The sequence below is a fragment of the Calonectris borealis genome, chromosome 9, assembly GCF_964195595.1.
Source record: "Calonectris borealis chromosome 9, bCalBor7.hap1.2, whole genome shotgun sequence".
NCBI classification, from domain to species: domain Eukaryota; kingdom Metazoa; phylum Chordata; class Aves; order Procellariiformes; family Procellariidae; genus Calonectris; species Calonectris borealis.
Genome location: NC_134320.1, coordinates 2,973,483 through 2,997,361, shown reverse-complemented (window position 1 = coordinate 2,997,361; position 23,879 = coordinate 2,973,483). Strand labels below are relative to the sequence as shown.

At 37.7% G+C, this 23,879-nt stretch overlaps 1 protein-coding gene across 3 annotated transcripts in view; it reads left to right on the top strand.

The window, feature by feature from the left end:
- The window catches only part of STAG1 (STAG1 cohesin complex component), a 205,713-nt gene that overhangs the window by 81,071 nt on the left and 100,763 nt on the right, over positions 1 to 23,879 (top strand). The gene's annotated exons all lie outside the window — the stretch shown is intronic.

Sequence of the window (23,879 nt, the reverse complement as noted above, 5' to 3'; positions counted from 1 at the left end):
GGTAGGCGTATCTTTACTTCCCCGTTCTGTTTTTTCCCAGTTTTTTTTATTACAAGAATTAGTAGGTGTAGCTGTACCTTAACTCTGCTATTTTTTTCTTTCTTTCTAGGAATATGATGTTTTTTTAGACTGAAGAGGAAAGAGTCAGGCTTCAGTTGACTTCGATTAGGAAGAAAGATTTCTTCTGGATGAAGCAGCAATCTTATTTCTTCCTCTGTAATACTTTATCAAGTCAGCAGCAAGTGGCCTGCCTTTTATACCCTATTTAAGCAGTCTCCATTACCAGGCATGCAGCAGTCAGTCTTTCTAGCATTCTGTTGCTACGCTGTACCTTCTAATGAATTTTTCATGTGTTGTCTTTTTTCAGTTAACTGAGCCTTGAACAGAAAGAAAGACAGAGCTCTACTCTCTCTGTAGCACCCAGATCCAAACTATTTACTGTTTCCTGATGCTTCCTATAATTTGCTTTGAGTAAAATTGAAAATAACCCACAATTCAGAAATTCTTTTTCTTCATTTTGTAACTGATATGGGAATATACCTTTAGACATCAAATGATCTAGGTAGAAGTCCCTTTTCTTCCTTCTTAAATATAAGGCGAAGTCCCAAGTATAGTTAAAAGCATCAGAGAAAAGAAATATGAGCCGTCAGCAGCTTCAGCAACCCTTTTTCATAGCTTAAGGGAATAAACTTATTTTGTCCATGATAGGAAAGGCTGAAGCTCTGGAAGCATTCTGTGGAAGGGCTGAGCTTAGGGTTTAGATTACCAGCCTGTGTCCATGTCTGTACTGTTCACACAGAATCCCTAAAATATTTTTTAGACTTGTTTGGCAACTTATGTGAAAGTAGTTGTATTCTGTTTGCTTTTTTTTAACACTCTCCTAAAGGTGTATATGAAAAAAAGGTGTATATGAAAAAAAAAAACACACCGCAAGCTTCTTTCTAAGAATTTGGGCAGCATTAAACCAAAGGGGTCGTTTGCCATATGTTTTTATTCTTGTTGATGCAAGCTTTTGGTGGAGGCATGTCATAAATATATCTTCATTCCCCTGCTGCTCTCTAATTTTTACTTCCTTTCTTTCTCCTTGTTAGAGAAGGTAGCACTCTTATAATCTCAGAAGATTCATATTATTAAACCTCTTGTTACTGACTGATGCAGGCTGAATGCCCACTGTCAGCCATATGCTGCTGAAGCGATTGCTTCCCAGAAAAGCTTTCTGTTATTGGCTGTGAGGCGGCAGCACTTCAAGTGGCTGATGTCATTTACTTTCTTCTTTCAATTTTTTTTTTTTAATGGTGACTTTCTATCCGTTTTCAGTACTCTGCCTTGTACCCTGAGGGATATCTCTCTGCTGAGCTTGCTTTAGTGGCCTTCCCAAACAGCAATGGTAGGCGAAAGTTAGCAAAGATGACTTGTCCCCTGAGTTTGTAGTGTCTTTGGGGGATTTATTTCTGTGTTGGAATTCTTGCAGTGGGTACAGTAACAGCTGTAAACAGAGTTAAAATCCTGGCAAACAGTTCTGTTCTTTCCAATTTCCAGTAACATGCCTGTTTTCTAGAATAAGTAAAAAATTTATCAGAAGAGATTTTACCCCGCTTAGGGTAAAATGCATGCTAAGCTGTCCTTAATGGAAACGAGGAATGGAAATCTGGGGATTTCCTGTATTTTGTGAGGAAGACCAAGTTTCTTTTTCATGGGAAGATTATATGCTCTATTATGATATTTTTATTTCCTTTTAAAGATGTTGTTGACATTCTTGTTTGTTTCCATTTCTGATAAATAACAGCTCCTCGTGAATCTCAACGGCTGCTTTATCTTCCTTAATATTCCTTAATTTTCTTCTTCTCAGTTTGCTCCACTAACATTGTCTTGGATTCTCCAGCCTTCTTTTCCAGTGTTGGATCTAAATGCTTACTGGTAATATATCTAACTTTGTGATCATTAACTTGAAGGGAGGAGGACCACTAGCTTGGCAGGAGGTTCCTCAGGAAGCTCTGAAAGCGTTGCTAGGTTTATAAATCTACCTAGTGCTTAGAATTTTATTAGTGCTTAGAATTCTTTGATATCTAAATATGTGTAAAATGCACTTAGCATGACATTTCTTTCAAGAGTTTTAAGCAGGTGAAGAGTGTGTGCCTATTTTCTGACTTTAGTTAGAAATCGTTTAGGCACAAAACTGTTTTTAGCAACAGTATTGACCCCGACAAAAATATCTTTCTGTTTAGAGAAACATTGATTTTTATATATTTATCCCATTCTCTTGGGCAGTGCGTACGCTTGAATGAACCTCTTAGCATCCTCCAGCTTTGCTTAGAGATGTTCCTGAAATGAGAAGCGATCTATTGTAAATATGAATAAGCAGGCATGCTGTGTAAATTATTAATACTAAAAAATTGTAAAATTAATGTATTCTGCAGGCAAACTTAAAAGATCTGTGCAACAAAATTGAATAAATATAAACAAAACATTCAAGCACGTCTTTTCCTTTGTCAACTCTTCTGAGTATCTATTAATCAGTTACCTTCTATATAATGTGTTCTGGTTTGTACAGTAATGTCCATTAAAACATGAGAGATTTTTTTTTAGCATGACTTCAGTAATCTTTCTGGGTTTTTAAAGGATCATTTGATATAAATTAGAAGCATCTCAATTCAATAATTAGATTTGCAAAGGAGTTAAATCACTTTTCATGCCATCTTTCCACTAGTTTGCCTGCTCAATCTGTACGTGTGTTGCTGTTGCTGATTTTGATTACAAAGAAGTGAAAATAGTTTCTTAAAGAATTTTTCCTTTATCTTGCTATTTTTTTCTTCAAGAATACCAACAGGAATCCCTGCCTTTCACAGTTCGTCTGTGCGGTCTTCTCCATGATGTTACATTGTATTTCTGTGGTAGAAAAATGATTAACAAGGACTGATAAATTCACCTATTCACTTTTTGTTTCCTACCCTTTTAAAATGCATTGCTTCTTCTAGAGGGAAGATCTTGTATCAGATAGTACCTTAGAAAGATGAAAAAGTTAGTTTTAAAATACTTTCTCTTCCTGGAAAAAGCAGCCGATAAATGCTGTTTCCAGTCCTTGAAAAAAACAGGTTGGTTTGTTGGTAGTAGGTTTTTATTTTCGACAGTATTCACAATCTGTGAAGCAGGTGGTGTTGTATTTACCTTCCTCTCTGTCAGGAACTTGATTTAGGGTTTTGCATTTTTAGTTAACAGAGGACTTTCTGAATTTAGGTTGTTGTAATGATAAACCGATTTTTCAGATAGCTTTCACTTGGCTGGGGGTTGGAAGTGGGTCCATACTACTGAGATTTCCATTTCAAATGTTGTAGTTTGGTCTGTAGCATTGTGAACACAGGCATCCTCCTCTCTTGCAGAAGAGTTGCAGATCAGCGTTCAGAGTTTTCTTTTGAGAGCTCTTTTCCATTGCTTTCTTCTTTGTAGGAACACATTTTTGCTTTTTTTCCCCTTTTTTTTTTTCCCCGAACACTCACGCAAAGCACAGTGTAGTATGCTGACATCTCTGAGCTAGTTGCAAGCAAGCTGAAATGTCTAATCAGCAATATGCGTGCCCAGGTCCCAGAAGGATTATAACTGTGTCAGTGTGATGCTGCATCTGGGCTAATTAGCTCTGCCTCTCAGACTGAGTAATTAGCTCAGGTATCATGCTCCGCTGCTATGACAACCAGGCTGTTTCCATTTCTGGAGCTCCATGGATTTAGAACTGACTTGAGCTCTAGAGCAATCTGCGTTGCTGTCTGCTTTTGCCTTCTGTTATTGATATAAAACAAACAGAAAACCCCACAAACACTCTGACCTTTCTACGTTTTAAAGGCAGAGCGCCATGCTTGTGGAATAAATTTTTTTTTTTTCCCTAACCAGAAGCAATTAGTGGTTGAAACAGCCTCTTCAGCTGTGACGAACAAACCAACCCATCAAGTCCATGTAAGAAAAGAAGCTTTCTTTTGCAGGGAAAAAAGGTCTCTTACATAGTTGAAGAGGAGAACTACTTGACTGCTTTCAAGTATATAGTGAAATTATTCCCATTCTTCCATCCCTTTTCCCTCTCATTTCTTTTCTGATAGGTAAGCCAGAAACCTGTAACTTCTTAAGCAGATTTTCAGCAGTGGTTTGAGCACTGCTTCCACTGCTAGCCTTACCTCTATCTGTCAGACAGCTCCGAGACAGCAGTTACTGATGAAACAAAACTGGTGGAACTCCCTTGCTTAAATTCTTAGCACTGTTGTAGCCTTCTCTGGATCATAAGGAGCTCTCCATTTTTACGCAGTTTTGTGATTTGGCACCAACACTGAAGTTGTTTTTAGGAGTAGTTGGTGAAGGAAGCAGGCGAGTTTCCTTTACATGATGTTTCTCATATCTTATTTTTCCCCTCAAAATCTTCTCTTTAGGTTCTTGTGTGGAATCAAATGTTAATGAACAAATGTTCAAACTGCTACCTGTCAACCTTGATTGCTGGTGGTGTTTAGAGTTGGGTTTTTTTCAATTGTGAGTAAGCAGGAATCTGTGTATGAACTTTTTGCCCGGTGCTTAAAGCAGGACATCTTTATGGAATATATCCTTGTGAATCAGACACTTGGGGATCCACACTCTCTTCCAGCTTGAGCCTTGAATCTCTAATTGTTCCTCACCTCTTCTAGCAAGATCCTCTGAAAAATTCTGTGATTGAATGGTGCAAACTGAGTCAACAAGTGCAGGAGTTAGGAGTTAGCTTGCTTGAATGCAGGATGCATGCTCATTTTGATTTTTATTAATGTTCTATGCTCTTAATTAAGGACAAGCTAATAGATTTCTGTTTTGCCAAAGGAAATTGAAGGCTAAAACCAGGAAAAAGCACCGTAAAGTGGCCATTGTATGGTCTGGCAGAAGAAATGAACAAGCAACTGCTTACTTTGCTGTTGGACAGGATTTCAGGAAGTAAATTACTCAGGAAATAGTGTTATTTACTCTGATTAATAATATTTTAATAGGGGTGTAACATTGTACATAGAGTAATGGTTTAAAAAAAAATTAGTCTTTTGTCGTTTATTTGTACACAGTTTTGTTTCGTGATCGATGGAATAATATTGCTCTGTACAGATGGATGTTATTGAGCATGGAAAGAAGGCTGCTTGATAAATACCATTTCCTGTAAATGACCGTTTCGTAAGGAACTGCAAATTGTTAGTGAGAAATGTTACTGGCTTTGGCATGTGTTAAAAAGCTTTATCTCTTCAGTCATTCATGTATTATTAAGAAGTTGATATCATAAACATGTAGTATTTTGAACAAATTAGAAAAGAATGCTAGTCTGGAGCCTGTATTTTTATTAAGGGTATAAAATATGCTTTCTCACAGTTTCTTCAACAAAATCCCTTTTTAGTGTGTTGGGTATAGGGCAGAAGTTGCAAAGTAAAGGACTAATACATATTAAAAAAACGATGCTTACTCATGCATGATTTAAGTCATAGTAATGTCAAGGATTTATAAAATGTTTTGTATGCATAGTATACAGAAATAAATACACCCCCAATAACTATATGAGGCAGTTAAAAACATGCTGTTAACCACATTCAAAAATGGGAAGGTAAGACTGAAGGATGGAAATGACTTAATTTTAATTTTAATTTCATGCGTGGTGTAGATAAACCAGATCTGAACTTTGTACTTCTTGTTTCCGAGCCTTGAGGTCATTTTTACAGTGTGTTTATCTTGAAGTGAAAGCTTATAAAATTCAAACTGAAAATAAGATGCAAATTATTAACTGGCTTGGGTGGAAGATAAATCACATTACCAGACATGCATTAAATGTTTCATCAGTTCAGTTCTTTAAGTGAAGATAGGTAAGGTTAAAAAGTTCGTATCAAACACTTGACAATTAATGTGGTTACATCAAAATCAATTTTTTGTGAAAAAGTACAAATGGTTGATATGTGCTGACATGCTTGAAACTAAAGCTTTAGTTTCATTGTGTCTATCGTTTTTAAACCAAAAAGGTTTTCAATATTTCTTCCTGTTTGCTGCTGAATGATATCTGTTCTTTTCATCTCATGTACTCTTCTTCCTTACTGGTTTTTTTTCTATTCTTTAGCTCTTCAAAGTTTATTTGGCTATGGGAAAAATAGCTACAAAATGATTTTTTTGGTTCTTTTAAGCTTTGCATCTCCCTAACTCTTCTGGGGATGGGAAGCCTTGAAAAATTAAAAAAAAAAAAAAAAAAAATTGAGATCTGAAAGTGTAAGAAAGATTTGAAATAGTACATCACATTTTATAGCCGCTTGTGAACTAATGGCATCTTTTTCCCAAAAGGTGCATCCTACTACTTTCAGAAACTAGTGAAAAAAAACCGCAGGAATTTGCTGACCTTTCAGTACAGGAGACACGAATGAAGGGCGTACTGCTCTGTGGTTTCAAAATCTGAATGAAATACCTGCTGTGTTGAGGTCTGACTTCAGTCCAAGATTTCACCCTATGAATTGGTAACAGGAGCGACAGTAATTTAAACCAAACATATATTTTTTATTACTCTCTACCTGAATATATTGAACTATTCATGTTTTAAGTACGACAGCAGACCAAAAATAAGCTGGCTTAAAATCAGCTATTAACCAATTTATTAATATAAATTAATAAAAACTTTCAAATAATTTAAAATAAATTTATTGAATTAATTGACAACTTGCGATAGTAGAATATTTTAGGGCAAATGTATAATGTAAGGAAAGACAAATTACCTTTGAAATTATAGTCTAAGAGCAAGTTCTGCACTGCCAGCTCTGTATAATATGCTCAACTGTGCTGAAAGTGAAAGCACTCCTTGGAAGTGTGGAACAAAGTCTACGTTCTACTGCTGTGTACTACTTAGTAAATTCATAGCTTGTAAAATTATTTTTGGCACTGCTCATTGGAGATAGATTGTGTGAGGCTTTCAGATACTACTGCTTGTTTTCCACTGTATTCATTTAATTACATACATATCGATCTGGAAAATGGTACTACTCGTGTGACTGCGAAGTTACTATTTGAGAAGCCTCTCTCAGATCGATGATGCTTTAATGCTACAACTTTTTAAGAGAAGAGCAACAAATACCTCTTGGTATTTGTTAATGATTCAGAATAGTTGCTGTCTTACTAGCCAGATCTGTGTCATTTCCTCTTTATTTATGCTTAGTTTGTTTTCTGTAGAATACAAATTTGTTACAGGAGGGACACCTCTGTACTAAGCAGATAAGAAAAGACATTAGTTTGATTTTTTTGACAGTATTGTTCTAAGACTTGTGAGCAAATTATGCCTGTATGTGAGTTTGTCTCTACCTTTGCCTTAGATGCATTGCTGGATTTCTTTTTTTAGATTACATAGATGGTACTTTCTGTGAAGACAGGAACTAATTATGAAAAGCAATCAAATAGCACTAGATCTTAGCACTTTCTTAATGGATTACAAATAGGAAGGCTCCACATGTCTCTAGTCTTTCCAAAGATGCAAATTCTGCTGAAGGTTGAGTCAGACTTTTTCCAGACCAAGGGTAGGTATTAAAGTCAAAAAATGACGTTTCTCTTAGCAAACACTGTAATTACGATTCTCTCTCTTTTGCATTAAGGAAGCCATAGATTTATTTTATTAAGTGCAATGCTGGTACACGCTTCAGTAATTACTTTTGAAGACAAAAAGACAGGAGATGATTAAAAAGGTCTACATCCTAACAAAAAAGCCTTATTATCTGGCACAAAGAAAGTGGTGAAAACAAATCCAGTATTCTCTTAATCTGCAAGTATTCAACAGTAGCTGGATATAGAAGAAAGAGCAAATTGGGTTTCAAAGAAGATGCATCTAAATTTGGAAAAAGAAAAAGTGGGCTCTTAAGCAGATACAATCCTGCTCATGTTCTATTACTACCTGCTTCATTCCCTATTTATATCAATCGGATCACATTGCCTCAGTCGTCTTTAGCCTGAACCGTGACCAGCCAAGCCTTACAATTTTTCACCTCCTTTTAACTTGAAGTTATGGCATCTTCTGGCACTTCTAGGGTCAAACCCATTACAGGGAAGACAGGTGTAAATGGCCTTTACCTCTATGTTGTCGTCTTTTCCCTATTTACATCGAGCAAGAAGCATGGTGGAATGTTTTTGAGGACTGAAAGTATGGAAAAGGGAGTTGTACAAAACTGTTACCAAATCCTGCAGGAACAGTGAGGAGCCCCCTTGCCAGAAGTCTCTGTGCCCTGTTTAAATACAGAACAGATAACCCCTAGCAAAGCTGAACCCGGCTCTTGGGCAGCTGTCATCAACTGAGAAGTGAGCAGTAGAGAGTTTCAGCTAACACCATTAGCTTAAATTTCGGCTTAGAACAACTGGTATTCGTACTCTCCACCTGTAGCATTGGGTCCTGGGTATTTCAGTTCGAAACCACCTGATTTCGTAAAGGGATGAACGCAGGAGTTATGCGGTTAAAACACGTTTGACTGATAAGAAAGCCTTTTCTCTCAGGAGTTGTCTCTGGAGTTTAATAGGCACCATCTGTGGTGGAAGTAAGCTTCTACAAAGTCACAACATCATCTTTTGAAATACTGTTAATGTAGTTTGTCAGATTTACCACAATCTCTACTATTTATTTTGTTTATTTCATCATTATTGAAATAAGTGTTCTGGATAACTTGTAAGTTGTTGTGACTTAGAAAACTGTGATAATGGGAAAAGGGCCTAGAAATACTTTTAGCAACTTTTGTGAATGATAACTTATTGTAGATATATTTAACTAGATAGATATAGCCAATAACGTTGTTATTTGAAATAACCTTTTTTTTAGACTCTAGACATAATCGGATCCCAAAATTCTCAAGCATTAAACCACTAAAACAAGTTTTACTTAAGATCTAATTTAGTATGACAGGAATACATTTCCTATTGTCCAAGTTTATTCCCAGCACAGACTCCTGGATCAAGATTATTCAACCAAGTACATGAATTGAACCACAAAGTGATGCGGGTGGCTCTGTCATAAGAGATAGTAGTGATAAATTTCTAAGATATAACGAAAAAATGACAGTGGTTTAGAAAGAATTGTCGACATTATGAAGTGATTGCTCTTGAAATTTAGTAAAACCAAATAGCAAGAAGTTCTTTAAAACTGTTAGAAATAAGATACCTGCCTAAAAATTAATAATCTCCCTGGATTATCAATGTGTAGAAAGAGAAGTTAATGAATACTGGAAGTTTCAGAAAGACTAGATGATTTATTTTGTATCATTTCTTACCACAGGTAATGATGGATAGGTATCTCAAGCAAAAGGGTACTAAATACATAAATGATCTCAGGAGATGTGGTGTATGAGAAATGGAGGTACATGTTTGAACAGAGGGCTGTTAAGAGTTTGCACAGTTTTATTTGAAATGCAGCAAATTCTCTGTCAAGCATTTTTAAGGAAGTTGTGAATATTTTTGGAACTTGCATGCTGCAGCTCAATCAAATTACAGTTTTATTTTAGAGATTGAATTGAGCTTCTGTTTACAGAACTATGCAGGGCTGTCAACGGGGTGACTATAGAGTCCCTCTTACCAAAAGTTTCTCTGTCATCCAGATGCAGAACCAGATACAACCAGATGCAGAACCAGACCCTCCAGCGCACACACACACCACCACACCCCCCCACCCCAGCCAACAGAAAAACCTGATCTACTGATGTCCTAAAAACTGTTTCAGAAGTATTATCACAAATCTCCAAAAAAGAGATCCTGAAATAAGCTAATGAAGTGAGAATCAAAACCTGATCAGATCACACTCCTAGACTTAGAAACAATTTAGGAATAAAATCACTGAATTACCAGCAAAAGTATGTAACCTTCATTAAAGACGGTTTTTCTTCCAGAAAGAGGCCGGACTGGAGTTTTACAGAGGTTTAATTTGCCTCTGGGGGCAGAGGTGGGAGTAATACTTTAGAGTCCAGGAAGATGGATAACAATAAAATTAATGAATTAAATAATATATCTACAAGAAAATGGAAGATACTCCATTCTCTCTAAAAGAAAGCCATATTGTTGCAGTGCGCTGGCATCTCTTAAGCATAAGAAGAAAGTAATGTGGTAAAGCAGTTCTGCACAAAAGCTGTTGAGAAAACTGTTACATGGCCAACTATTGAAAGAAGGGACTAAATTTTCATTTTGGGAAACCAAAGCCGATTAATAAGTGCATCACGTGGTTTATGTAGGGAAATGGAATACTGTGCAAGTGACTTTAATTATGCGACTGCATAATAAGGACATTTCAGAGGGACCCAGCAGTGCTGCTAAGTAGCATTATATTTATTAAATTGAGAACAGGAGATTATACATACATTTGATGGAAATAAATACCTTTTTTCCAAACAGTTTAGCAGAGAATAGTTTTGTGGATTAGGTGGTTGTAGTGGAATTTCAATTTGTGGTGACATTAATGCATGGCAATTTTCTGCTCTGTTGATTCAAACCATTTTTGTCCCCTGTTTTGATTTTTATCTTATATTCTTCAAGTCAGTTTAATTAATTAGCCATTCAAAGTGACCTGTTTTTTCAGTGATGAAGAGGAGGCAGATGCATTTCAAGAAAAGAGCATCTTTTAAGGTTAACAAAAGATTGCTGTTACTCCTGTGTTCTCACAGGCTGCCTTTTAGACAGCTAGGTTTTTCCTTATGGTGGAGAAGACTAAAAAAACCAAAATTTAACACACCAGGTAAGGTCAGGTATATTTCCACAGATCCCCATAACAACATGAGTAATTTCTTCCAGTTAGAGCTGGATTTATCAAGAGTCCCCTTTTTCCTTCCGACGTTATGAAGCGAAAGAAATAGAGAATCTTGACAACAGAGCGTATGTCTTTCCCATTGAACTCCTACTGTACTGAGTGGCTGTGTGTACGGCAGTGTGTTTGTAGGGAGCTGCTTTGGTTCCGAGGATACTGCTCACACCACTTTTGTTTGAAGTGAGCTCAACCAGAGTCCTCAAAGTATTGCCTTCAGACTTCTCTGATAACCGAAAAAGGCATTGAATCGCATGTCATCCTAACTGCAACTGTAAATCAGCCGCTCTGACCTTGTGCCCTGTGTCCGCTTTGGATTCTGAAACTGTCGGTGTATGGAAATGACAACAGTTGCTGGGCCAGTCAAGTTGCTTTCTACTCTTAACTCCAAGTCTTGTAACAAGAATTTCCTGTCTTAAGGTTTTACTTATAGTTCAGAGCCAACTGAAGATTCTCAGTTCTTGTGAAGCAAGCATCAGTGGGGAATATAGTGGAAATCATTAAAATTCTTTCTTTAGAGCCTTTGAAGACAAGTTACTTCCCATCTGCAGTGAGGTGGTTATTCTAAAACTATGGCCTAACAAAACAAAAATCTTAACTGATTTTTGCAGTTCAAAATAGAGAATCTTATACACTAACATTTGCTTTTAAAGAGAGAAGAAAATAAATTCAACTATTATGCCTGACTAGAAATAGTAATTTCATCCTGGTATGGCATCATTGGTAGAATATCAGCAAACCACATTCTTTTCATGTTCAGAGGAAAGGTGTAAGTTTGTTTTCATATTTTGCTTTATTATTTGGCGATTTGGGTAAGTGACCAGTGATGGAGTAGCTTTTTGCTCTGAATTATGAGAAGATCGAGTTTATGGATCTGCAGCACTTTGATGTGTGATTTTCCAAGCAGCTGTTGAACTGCCTTTTCAATCAGTCACCACTGAATTTGCTTCCAGAAGATGTAATCCTTTCCATTAATATAGAGAAGAAAATACATGCCAGTCAATTCCTGGTGCCACTTGCGGGTATTTTAGTAACAGATTGGAATTTTAAGTCCTGGTTAACAAAGGATTCATAAGAGATTCAAACTGTCTTGAATTCTTTATCTGAATTACAAAGGGTTTAATCTTAATGATAATGATGCAGAAAACCTGGATGAGTTAGTTTGCTTTTTGTTCTCAAGGTTTGTTATTAATGTAATTCTTTTTTTTTTTCTTTTCTTTTTTTTTTTCTTGAGACTCCAGTCTTCTGGGGCTAGCATCAAGATAGCGAAAGCTTGTAGTTGATGCAGAAATCTGACTTACTGGTGTCAGATGCAGAATACAGCTTATTCTCCCTTATATCATATGATGTCTCACTATTCAGTATATTTTTTGACAATTTATAACTAAATCCACGGCTTAGAGTTTAATTTATGATGTGTACATTTGGAGTTACTTATACTTCTGTCAAACAGATACTCTTTTTTTTTTGTGGTGGGAGAGTACACTTGAGCTTTGAAGATTTTTAAACACTCTGTATGTCCTGTCTGGTCCGCTTGTAGCTGCCCACAGAAGAGTGTTGCAAACAGGAGAGATACCAGCCCAGGTCCATTAAAAGCACTTGCAAACCATTTTTTCTAATGGCAGTGAAGGATGTTCTCACTCTCAGATTTGTTTGATATCTAATTTTCAACCCATTTTTTTTCTGGTTTCTATGGTAGCCTGTAACAGTAGGATTATATTCAGTTATGTGCTGTGTGGAGAAAATAACTTTATTTAGCTCTGATAGTTCACTGGCTACTTCCCTGGGATATTTTTTGAGGTCTAACAAATCGTTCCGTATACATCTTCTGTCCTACATGGAATTTTGTAGAGACTTCTCATAACCCACTTCTTGCCACTCTTTTTCGTTCCAGTTATTGCTTTGTATTAAAAATGCATCACTTAAGATCAAAGAGCGAAACTACATTCATGTGATATTTATGACCTAATCTTAGATCCCATGGTTCTTACCTGCTAACGCAGCTGTGACAGCCAACTTTTACCCTAAGTTTCTGAGATATCTGCATTCAATTGAGGCCTTGGTGTAGCAGTTCGCTGATAAGGGGCAGTGGCTGGGTTCAGCAGCTCACAAGGTGTTATCAGCGCAGAGTCATAACTCTTGGGTATAAGCTGTTTGGTCTCGAGAAAGACGGGGTGGCCTATAACGATTGTCAGTTTAACTTGGTATGTTACTTTATTGCTCTGGTTGTCTGATACTTCGGCCAGTGATTACTTTGTAGTGCTACTTTGCATATTATGTATATAATGCCATAATTATTTCTTTTACCTCCCTAATTGGGATATAAAATTAAAGTTGGATTTAGTTTTGACAGTGCTGTTGTGCATGAATAGTAGCTTAGTAAACTTAACTCCGTGATTACAGAGGTGTTTAATACATTTTAGGGAGAAAAAATAATCAGAGGTTGGGGAAGGAAGGAAGAATTTTAACATACTCAAAGTGAGTAAGTGAATTGATCTCAACTGTGTACAAAAGCAATATTAGTATAGTACAGTATAATGTAATGCATATTAGCATAGTACAATTTCGATTGTAAAGTGTATTGATTGTGGCATACAGTATTAATAGTTGGGCTTACTTGCATTGGCTTTGCTCCAATTATGGTAGGTTATAAAATCAAGAGCAGTACTATGGACCAGGTTTAATACCCGAGCTGTGAAGATGTGAGACAAGTTAGAGATAAACTGCAGGGCTTAGATTGAGATTTCACATGCACAGATGAATGCACAGATGGATATCCGCTAGCCTTCTTTCAGGGAAATACACACAGAATCGATCTTACTAAGTGGCTAATGTTTCCTAGTGCTCTGAAGGAAGACTAGGCAGCAAGCTGCTCTTGGGAAAGGCAAGCGCCTGCCCGCCTCGCCCCCTGGTAGTGTTCCTCTCTGCCTGCCTGGGGTGAGCAAAGCTTGCAGTTCATTCTGATCAGAAACTGTGACAGACATTGCACTGTTCTGAAAAAATGCATTTAACTTAGGTATTTTGAGACTTGGATTTCATGGAAACAACGTAAGGTGGCAGGCGTTTTGAAAGTGGGCAATCATCTATGCGTTTCTTTTTCGTTCTTATCAGCTTGTAGTAACAGCAAAAAAGTACTAAATATCCTAGAAAAAAATGTATTACATGCACGAGATGTCATTAATAGGGAAAATTCAAGGAGAAGGGGAAACTCAAACACCTGTAACAGTGGAATGAAGGATGACGAGGTAAACTTGTGCCTTTAAATGCAGGAAAGTATAAGGCAAAAAGAAAGAAATCATGGATTCTGAAGATTACAAGAAGGGAATGTGTTCTGTGAGGGCACAGCTACACAGGTGAGCTTAGGAAGCAGGAGAAGAGAGAGGCAGACGGCTGTTACATCCCAGTGGTTCACTGCTTCAACAGCCAAAATAGCAGTATACTCATTTCATCTGATGAGTGTGTTATGGGGCTGCTTTAAGCTGCTGCAGAATGATAGAGCCAGAATATTCTGCTGAACAGGGCCATAAATTAAAAATGTAACTCAATTTTTGATTATTCTCATCAAGCAGTTGATCCGTAGTATAACACCCTTCGGTGTTTTTATTGTGGACTTAAAGGAAAATTTCATGTGGGAAAGACAACAAAGCAATTACTAGACAGAGTCTATGTTGACATGGAGTTACAGCTGAGAATGTAGTTATGCCAAAAAAAATTCAGCATTATGGTTAAACTTAAAAATGTGAGCATATTAGAGTAAAGCCATCCTGATATTAAGATTTCCAGACATCTTAAACTGATAGTGGGGGAGAGGGAGCACTGAGAAACCTTTAAAGGAAAGATTGCCTAAAGTGCTGAAAGCTGGGGGGAAAAAAAAAGAAAAAAAAAATTTCTGAGCAGTTTGTTACAAAATATTGAGAAAACTAAATGCTCTTTACAAAATAAAACATTAGCTGTAGACTATGTTAAAATATTTTATTTTACCCAAGTATTGGTTTGTGTTTTCCCACTTTACAGGTTTTTCCACCAAGCTGTAAGACACAACCAGAGGAGTAAGGTGGCTGCTTTATTCTCTGGCTGCGTAAGGGGTGTGTTGCATTTGGGTATCTACAACGAATAGTATTAGTGGCATGATAATACCTGATGTGTTCACAGGGCCATTTTTAGTTTGAGCAAAACACACCATTTCAACTAATCCTGATATTAAAATTTGTAAGGTAGAGGATCCAAAACAATTTGAGAGGAGATTATAAATAAGGATTCAAGCCATTTTCTAGATTAAACCTGCCTTACTTGCAATGTTCCTCTGTGTTTTTCTTCTTTCCTTTTTCCTTAGTAGTACTTGATTAATTTTTCCCCTTGAGTCAACTCTCTTCATGTTAATTAATGTACTCAAACTCTTCATTCCCTCTTGTATTTCATCCGCTATTTATTACTATTTGTCTTTCAGCACTCTTTTCAGTACTTGCTGCTTTATAATGTATGTAAAGTTTTGTTTTTCTAATATTATGAAGTTTACATAGGTGTATCTTTTTTTACATTTTGCTCTCAAATACTCCTTAGTGAATCCTAGACACCCACTGTTAAGAAACAAGTTATATGTTGAGCTTTCTCAGTTTTCTGCTCCTTTTTTCACATTCCCAGTTATATTTGTCTTGTCAACACTTCTTGTGATCTGCGTGTGTTCCAGCAGTTTATCTTTTCTCAGTTCTGAGGTGACAGTTCCCTCTTGCATTATAGTTTTTACAAGCACATCCAGACTTTTACTGATTTTGGCTCTAGTGTGTGCTCTCTTGTTCTCTTACCCAAGCCAAAACGTGTTGAGCAACTGTTCATTGTGTTGTTTTAACGTCACTTTTAATATGATGCTTCCTCTTCTTCTTCCATAGTAGCCAAGTTCCAATTAAAAAAAAAAAAGTTTTCCTCAAGGGCTTTGTTCTATAGGGTTTCGTTTAGTTTTTCTTTGTAAATCCCTTGTAAATAAAGATCCTGTCTCTGCTCTGTAAAGGGCTAATCCAGGCACAGTCATTGATATAAAAAGCTTTTGGGACAGCAGATACAGTATCTGTGCCACTCCCTGTGGGGAGGTTTTTTTCAGATAACACATTTCATGTTTAAACCATAGCTGTTATTGATTTCCTACTCCTTCTCTTCAAATTGCTTAATGACTAGGCTTGGAGTACCTGGAAGATTTCTTAAAGTTCATGGAATGGAAACTTGAAGTTCTTAATTTTGTATAATAGATACATATTTGCAATAAGGAAAAAGCAGGACTCTAGCCTAAACCCTCTTCCTTACCCTCTCCAGTAAGGAAGGGCTAATTCAAGCTTTTCCCCTTTTTCTTAAGTTCAGGGGTTTTTTACACACCCGAAGGAAGGTGTTTCAGTCAGTGTACATGCAGTTACAATTACTTGTGTGCTGCACTTTTGTAAATTCATCCGTGAGACTGCAAGGTAGATGCCTGGAAAACGGAGAATGTGCCATTATGGACCATGTCTGAAATAGTTTGACTTGTCCAGACTCTTACAGGAACTCAGAAGTGAAAGAAAATAGCAGTCTGCAGCATCCTATCAATTCCTCGTGTAAGACCACCCTCTTTCTTCCTGCACTTCCCTCCCGAGTTCATTGGCTGCAGCAAGAGCTGCACACATCCCAGATACAATAATTTCACCTACACAACTCCACTTCCAAACCAGTTCTGTGTTCTGTTGCTAATGAAGCTAGACAGAATAGCAGACAGCCTGTAAGTTGGTGACTCATCAAAGTTTACGCACAAAGAGACTAAATCAAGGTTGCACAGAGCAAATTAAGTTTGGCATTCTTGGTTTCTGCTTTAGTTTCTAAGCACAAAGATTATATATTTTTTGCATGTGATTTCTCAAATTCTTTGTATTTCCTTAGACAAAGAAAAACCTCCATACGTGCGTTCAGATAGTCAAAAAGTAAAAAGCTAACAAATAAGAGAAAACAGATCTTTTTCTTCCTAGCAAAGCAGGAAAAATAAGTATGTGAAAAAGGAGAACTTCTCTCATCTTGCGTACTTTTAAATGAGGAGAGAGAAAGATAAAGGCATTGCTTTGAGCCAGCTCAGCTAAATTTGCGTTGTCTTTTCACAGATTGCGGTCAGTAAATGCTTTAGTCTTTCATATACTCTAAATAAGCGATTTCATGAGAAGCAGAACTAATGAAGAGTGATTTCTAGTGCATCTGTGTTGATCCACTTTACTGAACTATACAGAAGCTGTTGAACATACTCACAAAGTGTCAGATACTCTTTGAGCCCTGATATTCTGAACGCCCTGTAACTCTAAAAAAGATTTAGAAGCAGCTTGTAACTCCTGGAAGCTAAGTAAGCTATATAGACAAACACTGCTGGGGAAGAGGTTGGTGTGCTCCAGTTGAAGCTTTTCTTGAAGCAGCAGCAGCATTGACAGTGTGCGTGCCCCTGTCTTTCTCCAGCCTCAGTCAGAGGCTGGGAGAGATTAGCAGAGATTGAGGTCGTGGTTCATACTGTGCCTGAATGACCTCTTTGGCTTCTACTCAACTACCTGCTTTTGTAAAATTTATGGGAACATTTTATATCCAAGATCAGTCAGGTTTGGTTTAGACAAATAGTTCAGCATTTATTAAGTAGCATACTTACAGACAGAAATGCACACAAGTCTCATTTCCTTCTTTCTGATTAATTAAAAAAGCATAGAATCTTTTCAGGTAGATGGTGGCTTTCATTTAATGAGGCAAATCAAATGTTTTAGGTATAAGTTGTTTCAAAGACATTTCTGTATCTCCAGTCTCATGTTATGAAGCACACCAGCTTTTATCAAACCGGCTGTTCTTCAGTTTGCTGCTGCAGCTCTGTTTGCAGTGCTTACAAAGTATCTCTTTTACTGTTGTTTAACATTTCTGATTTTTTTTTTTCCATCAAATGATATGGGAAGATACCAGTCAGTGGTTGCCTAGTGGCTCTCGGAGTGGTGACTGGAGAATTCTGCAAAGTAAGGATCAGCTCCGGGAAACCTGGAGCTGTTTTGCTCTGTTTGGTGGTGCTGTGGCTAATGAGATTTGGCACCGTATAGCTGCTGCAAATGCAGGCGCTCCTCTTATGCCTTATCCTTTCCCTCCACATATTGGAGCAGCAAACAGTTTGAGTAAAATTGTAGAGGACCCATACCCGGATTTCTTCAGAGCGGTATTTGAAAAGATCTCGTGCAGTTAGCAGTAGCTTCCTTGAGGTGAATAAAGCAGGATCGGTTGTCTCCAGGGACAAGAGGCGGGTGAACGAGAAGCAGAGTATGGCGGTCCTCCCTTCAGCGGCTGCGGGGGACCCGCTTTTTTGGCCTGCTGAGTTCTGTCAGGCCTCTGGCAACACCCAGGAGCGGCACAGCGGGCCCGCAGAAGGGCCTGGCCTCTGGCTTTGGGGGAAGAAGGGTGCGGTAAAGGATTCTGTTTCTCTCTTTTTTTGTTGTTGCTTTGTTTTCTTTCTTACGGGATACTATTTTTTGTGGAGTCTAGAGCCTGTCACATCAGTTGAAGATCTCTAAGATCTCTAGATAATTACTTCTCTTTTTGTAATTTGTTTTAGGACTTCTCTCTCATCTTCCCTTCTTTACTACTTCTGAGAAACACTGAGAAATAGGGCTAGAAATAAGAGTAACAGAGGACTGAGGAAAGGATCAATACTTCATCAGGGGAAGCAGAAAGACTGAGGGAAAGAGGGTGGACCTGGCTATATAATCCTCCCGTGATTGTCTTTTGCCTCCTAACTTCCTGGTAAGTGGAGGTACCGTGTTTTATGGAGTTTTGTTTTATGTATTGGGAGAAATGTAGACGTTGACTAACAAGAAATTTGTTTCTCTGATAAAGGAAATGTCCTGTGGCAAAAACGTGTGTGAAGGGGTGTTGAAGGTCGATGGCGTGTCAGTTTGTCAGTGTGAACCTGTAGGTGGGACAGGCGCATTCATAGGAGGTGGAAGGACTGATGGACTTCTGAAGTGAATGTCCCTGAATGGACACTGAAGTGAATGTGCTTAGGGGATTGTTTCTGTGAAAGAGAGCTTGAAGTTCTTTGAAGCAGGAAACGTGGGTAAGTGTGATGTGGTTGAAGGAGTCTGCCTGGATTTCCAGAAGGCCTTCAGCGCAGTCCTCATCCTCCTGAGCGAGGAGAAGCTGAGAGGACAGAGTTGCTCAGCCTAGGAGGAGAAGGCCAAAGGGAGATCTTACTGCTTTCTTCAAATAATGAGAGACTAGAGAGAAGGTGAAGCCAGACTCTTCGTGCAAATCTGTAGTAATAGGATGACAGTTAACAGATACAAATTGAAACACGGGAAATTCCAGTTTGACATATGGGAAAACATTTTTGCTATGAGGTGGTCAAGTACTGGAGGCCTAAGGGCTCGGGGAGGCTGTGGGATCACTGTCCTGGACATACTCAGAGCTCACCTGGGCAGCCTGATCTAGTTGGCCCTGCTGTGGGAAGGGTTTGGACTAGCTGCAGTCAGGAATCCTGCCGACTGAAATGATTCTACAATTCTAGACTTCTAAGGAAAATAAGTAGCTGTGAGTTTGTCCTTGCGTGGACAAACGTTTAACAAAAATCATAGGAAACGGAACAAGAATAAATCATCTGTTTTAAAATAGTAATTATCTGTTTATTACTTTCAAAATTGGTAGGTTAAATCTTTTAGCTATCCAGAAGAATGCTTAATAAAGAATCTGTAGTATATGAAGCCTCTTCCAGTATGGTGGAACAGAGATCCATTATTTTTCCTTTGAGGAGAACTCAGTATTTTGGAAACTGCTCTGGGGTTTATTGTAATTGCTGTGAAATATTGTAGAAAGCACAAAGAGAGTATATTGGTACATTATAAGTACAATGTACTGGTACAAAGCAATTGGTCTTAGCTGAAATCAGTTTATCAGACAGATTGCATATTTTCAAGGCCTTTGCCATTATATGATCCCACACTTGAACTGTGCATTATAACAAGAGACACCTGGTACCAAGCTTCAGTTCCCGCAGCAGGTACTCATAACATGTTGATAACCAGGGCTGCGTGCAGTGACCCCGGGCGCAGTCATCGTGCCTGTGGCCTGTTGTTAGTGATGGCAATAATATTTTGACTCTGCCCTTGGCTACAGAAATGCTTACACAGTTATGCTTGTTGGTGTGCTCATGTTTGGATTGTCTGGCTCTTCTCCTGTCACTGGGCACCGCTGAGAAGCGTCTGGCTCCATCGTCTCTGCACCCTCCCATCAGGTATTTGTACACACAGAGAAGATCCCCACCCAAGAGGGGGGAAGAGCTTAGGACCACGCTGGGCCCCTCTCATTGCAGAGGGAAGCTTACGTGGTTGCATGTTAACAGTGCAGGTGATGCGTGAGTCTAGATATGAACCCAGTCTTTGATAAAAGCACTATAGTGGATATATCTAACTGGACTTACTTCAAATATTTACATTGTTGTATCTTACACCTAGCTTTCAGCTCACCCTCCAAACTACCTATGTTTGTATTGCTGGATTTAAGTAACTTCTGACAGCATGCAGCCAAAGTCTGGTTCCACATATGCAGCGATAAGCCGTAGTTACTAATGTTTTGCTCCTGGAGCCTGCTGTCGTTGTGTGTAATTTGAAAATATAACCCCTTTGCTTGGCAGTGCTCTGAGAGGCGAAGAATTGGAAATAAAGGACAAATTTATGTTTGTGTATATTAGAAACAAAGAAAAAAATATCTCTCTCAAACTTACATTGCACCTACATCTTGAGCATTGAATGTAGTTCTGACCATCTCACTTCCAAAAGAATATACAAAATTAGAGAGAAAAACGCAAGCAATGGGGAAAAGAATGGCAAATAGAGGAACAGTTATTCACTCTTTGCAAAAAAAGATCCCAGGCTTACCAAATAAAATGATCAGGCAGCAGCTTTCAAAATAGAATGAGGTACCTTCTTAAGGAATATAGAGCTAAACTGCAGGCTTCATTGATGCACAGTTCTGTGGAGATGAAAAGCACAAATGAATTAAGAGATGATAGATCCACTAGCAGCTATTAAATCCAATAGCCACAGTGTGGCTTAACAACCTCTAGTTCAGGTAAACACTAAACTGCTGCCAAATTCAAGATTCATCTAATGGTGACTTGTACTTGCACTCTTCCTAATGTCTAGTGCTGATTACTGAGTAGAAAAATCTGCATGTTAGTTTTTGTTTCATCAGATCCAGGAGGAATGTTTTTCTTAACAAATGTTTCCTTACAGCACATGTGCAGGAAACTCCAGCAATGAGTAGTGCTCACAGAAATGAAACTTGGAACCAGTACTAAGTAAACAGGTGGAAAGTTTCAGAGAAGCATAAACCCAAGAATATATTGGAGTTAGTGCTTTCCTTCTCTCCTCAAGCAAAAGTGTCCTCCTTAATCACAGACTTCTCATTCAGCCGGAGTGAATTGAGGCAATGCAGGGCAGGATGCGGCTGCTGGATGCCTGCAGTTGTGGATACTTCCAAGTGCAAAAGCATTAAGACATTACCAGGAACAAAGCACTGCCTTTGGGGTGGCAAAGGCTCCTGAGCGTTTTACTCGTGTTCATGTCATTTGCTGCTGTTCAAGTCTGAAGTTACCTGACAAAAAGGTGGGTGCCTTGTGAGAATTACTACTTCAAGCCAACAGAGCATGAAAAGATCTATTTTGTGAAATCATTCAGTACCAATACTACATTGCAAGTTTAGTGGCTTTGCTTATTAATTAGTTGCCTTCTGTTACTCAGTCAGTGGCATCAACATGAAGAAGAAAAGCAGCTTACAGTTTACAAATGCAAATACTGTAGAGCCATATCAAAACAGTATTATCTGCCTTAAACTCAGAGTAAGGAAGTTTCCTTTATCAAAATAGTACGCATGAAATGTACTATTTTTTGATGCACTAGATTATGTAGGCCTACTTCTTTTTCTACTAGTTGTTTGTGGCATTAGCATGCTTTTTTCCTGAAGAGCATTATCTGCCATTTTATCAATTTCATTACGAGGAAATCCTTTGGCAGTGTTGGCTGTCAGCTTTAATTCTAGCTGTTCTAAATAATTCTGTCACCAGCAAACTTTGTCCTGCTCCATTATCATCCTTTCTTTCAAAGCATTTATATCTGCTATTTAGCATATTTCTATCAACACCGATGCTTAGAAAGATCTATTGATAGGTACATTCCATTCTGAAAAATGACCATTTTTGCTATCTTTGCTTTCCTAATTTTTAATCTGAAAACTTTTTTTATTATTGCATATCAACTTCTTTAAGAACTAAGATGAGGGAGATCATTATAGGATTTTGAAAACGTATATGTGTTGCATAAATGTATGACTTTTAGCTGCTTGTTGATGCCTTATGGAGCTCCAAGGGGTTTGTGAAGCATTATTTCACAGAAATAACATCAACCCTTGAATAGGCTCACCAGTTTCATAGTACATCACATTCCAGTCTGGCACAGCGATCAGATTTAATGGTATGTAGTTCTTTGGGTCCTGGCTTCTTTATTTTTCCCTTTTTTTAATTCTTCTGACATTCAGGATAGTTTAAGCAAGTAGCAAATTCTCACACATAATTGGAACTTAGGAATTTCATAGGATTTGGTTTCTTTACAGTAGACATTAAGTTTCTATCACTTTTTATTAAAAGAATGTGTACTTTTTTTTTTGCAACAAGGTGAAATAACTGGAGTGTTGTTGACACAAAATCATTGTCCTCTCTGTAAAAATTTCTGATGGTCTTCAATGTATTTCTTCTCATATCTGAAATGAGGGAATCGTTACTTTCACTGTTATCTTCTCAAATAACATTTTGTTTTTTAAGAGATGAACAGTTCCAATCATATGAAACACTAGTTATATACATAAAGTTATCAACTTCTTAATCTCATTCAGAACATTGAACTCCTGAGTGTAATATAGAATTGCTCACTCTAAAAATGAAGCAATTATCCTTGAATTTGGATATCAAAAATAGCAAGGATTTGAACTAGAATTCCACCGTTTCATGCAGTGAGTCCTATGACAGTCAAAACAATTAGTAAGTCCTCCCAGCTGTACTGACATTTTTGACAACCATTATTGATATTCCTTATAGCTATTGGCACTGTTAACATTACTGATTGTTTTAAGTCTGTTTCCATTTTGGTAAACTTTAGGAGATTATATTGAGGCTTCCGTACTGGGCAAGACTCTTCCTTTAGGCCGAATTTGGTTGTGGAAGGTCAGCAGAAACAGTTCAGCTAATTTTTCGAATGACAGTAAGAATAAAAGTGTTTTCTTGCTTATGTTTAAGTTATGTAAACCAGAACAATAACAGATTTCTGGGCCTTGTATTATGGAGGAGGTAAAATTCAAAATGCTTTAGTAATGGTCCCTTTGAACATTCCTCTTTCTGTCTCAGTTAACGACTGTGTATGTTATATGTACATGCCATCGTTGGACATGTAATGAGCACAGAGTAGGAACTGTAGGTGGCAGTCAGGCATTGGGAGGAGAAAGCACAAAAGGGCCGTAAGAAGGATGAAAGGACTGTAACGACCAAAGTTTCCTCCATTCCAGAACCTATATTTCGTTGCAGATTTTCTCAGCTTTAACATCACATTGCAATAGAGAAACATATCTGTACCCTCAAGGATCTGCTCATGATGACAAGTAACAAATTACTTTATTTGTCATTTTCTGTGCTATCTGGTGGAAGTCTGTTCTATTGCTATATTTCTCATACTGCTTAAGACTCATGGTGGGGCTAACACAGTTCTTTGTAATGGCTTTTCTGGTCTTTATCTAATTCAAAAAAATTTCTTGGAAGGATTTTTAGCAAAATCAAGATCTGAAAATTCAGGAAAAGGAGCTTGCCACTAAACCCTTGTCCTGTGTAACATTTACATTTATATTTGTTCTGAAATCTAGAATAGCTTTCTTGAAAATGTCTAGGCAGTGATAGAAGGGGAGAGAAGCCGGGAGTTTTTGCTGTAGACATCTACTATGAACCATCAAAACAAGAAGGCCAGATACAAAAGCTTTGTTGTTGTTTTTTAATCAGTATATAGAGTTGTATGAGGTACAGTAGATTGTGAGATGAAGGGACTTAAAC